The sequence below is a fragment of the Rhinolophus ferrumequinum genome, chromosome 2 (assembly GCF_004115265.2).
Source record: "Rhinolophus ferrumequinum isolate MPI-CBG mRhiFer1 chromosome 2, mRhiFer1_v1.p, whole genome shotgun sequence".
NCBI lineage: Eukaryota > Metazoa > Chordata > Mammalia > Chiroptera > Rhinolophidae > Rhinolophus > Rhinolophus ferrumequinum.
This window is the reverse complement of record NC_046285.1, coordinates 23290427-23293744: the sequence shown is the minus strand read 5'-3', so window position 1 is coordinate 23293744 and position 3318 is coordinate 23290427. Positions and strand designations below refer to the sequence as shown.

Here is a 3318-nt window from a genome sequence, read left to right as displayed (position 1 = left end):
AATAGATTTCCACTCCATTAACACCACCATATTTTTATCGATTTGCTATCTTCCATTTTATCAATAAAAAAGTACATTGCAAGGAACACTGATATGTAATAGACTTTTTAAGCATAATTAACTAGTGAGCACAAATTAACAATTTAAATGTTGCACAGTTTCATATAATTTTAATGAAAATTATTTTGCAAGGTGTTCTTCATCAACTTCATAAGCAACGTTCATGAAATCACAGCCTTTGCTTTGCCAAAAAAAATTTGCCTAATTGAATTAGCTACTGGAAGTCTAGCTACCTTCTCTGTAAGGTGTCACAGGCACAGCTATGTTTAAAAAGGATTGTAGCAGTGATGAAGCAGAAAATGGCACCTGCAAATGAGCAAAGTTTGTGACCTGGCAAGGTTTTTGCCCCTGGACGAGGCTTCTTCCCAGGACGGGAGAAATTGTAGGTTACTTGTGGAGCAGCACTGGTACAGACAGTGGGAAGTGTCTGTGCAGGGAGGAGACCAGGACTCTAGCACCTTCCCCAGCTGCATCAACAATGCTAAGCTCTTTGAAGACTAGGTAAACTGGTGCCCAAAGAAGGGCCTGGTGGAAGATGAGGACTATGTGCTACTAACCACGGCTGCTTGGCATTGCCTGGTCAGCTGGTATGGTCTTGAGCATGGCCAGACGCCCATTGTATGCAAGGTCGTGGAGCTGTGCAGAATTCAGAAGGTTGAAATGTACCCAGTAGAACTGCTGCTTGTTGTGCCCAGTGATAGGGGCACACCCCCACTGCTCAATTTCAGCCAAATAAATTCTATTGACCTAGTTTTGGGCACCACTGGAGAGCAGTTTCTGTTCCACCCCGAGGAGGAGACATGCCTCTAGGTCAAGAAGGCACAGGGCTCTTTTGAGAGATTATGCAACACGTGTCACAGTGCTTGACGCCCCTCTCATGTCTGGGCAGTTGGAAGTCATAGATACCCGAAGCAAGGATGGCACTTGGCCCAGCATGCAGCTGAACACTGGGAACAGAGCATGGAAGGAGAAAGAGGACTTCCAGGACCAGCCAGGCATCTGTGGTCTCACCTGGGCAATAGGTGCTGTGTGAACTCGTCCCCGCAGTGCCTCAGCAACATGCCACAGCTCACTGAGTACTTCCTCAAAAACGGCTACCGGGAGGAGTTCAACTTCTGCAACCCACTGGGCATGGAGGGTGAGATCACAGAGGTTATGCAGACCTGGTGAAGCAGGCCCGGTCTGGCCACCACTACTTCATGATGCTCCAAGTGTTCAAGACCAAGCTCGGCTACTTTGTGTCCCAGTTTCTTGGCTACCAGCAGCATGACTCACAGGAGCTGCTGTCGTTCCTCCTGGATGGGCTGCATGAGGACCTCAATCATGTCAAGAAGAAGGAATTTGTGAAGTTGTGTGATTCCGGCGGGTGGCCAGATCATGAGGTTGCTCAGGAGGCCCGGCAGAACCACAAACAGCAGAACAACCCAGTGACTGTGGATATTTTCCACGGCCTCTTCAGGTCCATGCTGGTGTGTCCCGATTGTGGCAAGGTGTCTGTGACCATCGACCCTTTCTGCTACCTCAGTGTCCCACTGCCTATCAGCCACAAAAGGGTCATGGAGGTCTTCTTTGTCTCCGTGGACCACTGTCACAAACCAGAGCAGCACCGGCTCCTTGTCTCCAAGAAAGCCAAGATCTCATATCTGTGTGTGGCCCTGGCCAAACACACTGTTGTCTCACCAGAAAGAATGGTGGTGGCCGATGTCGTTACTGGCTGATTCTAAAAGATCTACCAGCTGGAGGAGTCTCAGAGCATCATCTTGGACTGAGATGATGTCTTCATATATGAAGTGTCAGGCAGGTCTGCCGTCTGCGAGAACTCCAGGTAGGACGTAGTGCTTCCTATCTACCTGTGGGAGCTAACGGAGCCCGCAACTACAACTGCTACTGTGGTCTGATGCTCCTTGAGCACCCACTCCTGGTGTCAGAGCCTCAGGACTGGCTCTCCTGGGACTCCCTGTACCACATCCTGCTGTACCACCTCTCGCGCTACGTGACCAGACCCAGCTTGGATGACGAGGATGATGGCGATGAGAAAGACATGGAGGATAAGGACAGCATCCCCAAACCTGGACACGTAGCTGGGGGCAGCTCCTGGGACCCTGGACCAGAGCAGGCTGGGCCCAGCTCTGGAGTCACAGGTGCGAGCAGGACCCCTGTGGACAATTCTCCTGGACCATCACACTGGCCCCAGAGAGCACAGCACAAACACTTGTTTCACCCTGCAGACAGTGAACTCCAAGGGGACCAGCCACTGCTTGAATTTAAATGAGGATACTCATGCCCAGCGAACACTGCCATCCACTGGGAGCCAGAGATGAAAAAGCGTTACTACCAGTGTAACAAGGTGGAGGCTGAGGGCTACGTGAAGCATGTCTGCATTGGGTATGTGCTGAAGAAGGCTCTAGTGCAGCTGTGGGAGTGCACTGAACTCTTCACTATCATGGAGACCCTGGAGAAGGAAAACCCCAGGTTCTGCCCCTCCTGCAAGCAGCACCAGCTGGCCACCAAGAAGCTAGACCTGTGGAAGCTGCCGGAGACACTTGTTACCCACCTGAAGCGTTTTTCCTATACCAAGGTCTCCCGGGAGAAGCTGGACACCCTTATGGAGTTTCCTATGTGGGGTCTGGACTTCTCTGGCTTTGTCATCAAGCTGCAGAACGAGTCGGCCCCACAACTGTACAAATACGATCTCACCGCGGTGTTCAACCATTGTAGGGGCCTGCGTGATGGACACTACACATCATTTGCTTGCAACAAGGACAGTGACCAGTGGCACTATTTTGATAACACAGCATCTCGCCTGTGACTGAGAAGCAGATTGAGTCCAAGGCAGCCTACATCCTCTTCCACCAACGCCAGGACGTGTCTCGTCGCCTGCAACCCCAGCCTGGCTTGTCTGACACCCCAATGCCTCCTGCCTGCGCATCCACCACCCCCCAACTCAGTGTTCATGGATGTAACTGAGCAGGCCCTGGCCTTGCCCCAAGGACGGAAGCTATCTCTGTTCTCTTCCTTCTCTTCTTCATAACGGTGGTAGGTTTTAGGTGCCCCGGGCCCCCGTGCCAAGTGTTGCAGGCTTAGTTGTGGCTACTGTTCTCCTATGCCGCTCTATTGCTCTTTCCTGGAGAACAAGAGGTGTGTCTCCTCCCGGGAGCATGTGCCTGCCTGTGTTTGTTTCTTAGAGCATTAACCTTCCCTTCTATTCTCTGTTTATGGTGGTTCGCTTCCCTGTGTCCTCAACTTGGGGTATTCTGA

At 51.4% G+C, this 3318-nt stretch overlaps 1 pseudogene; it reads left to right on the top strand.

Moving 5' to 3' along the window:
- The first annotated feature begins 372 nt into the window (after positions 1–372).
- On the top strand, positions 373–3091 carry LOC117038050 (ubiquitin carboxyl-terminal hydrolase 11-like; annotated as a pseudogene).
- Positions 3092–3318: the final 227 nt, after the last annotated feature.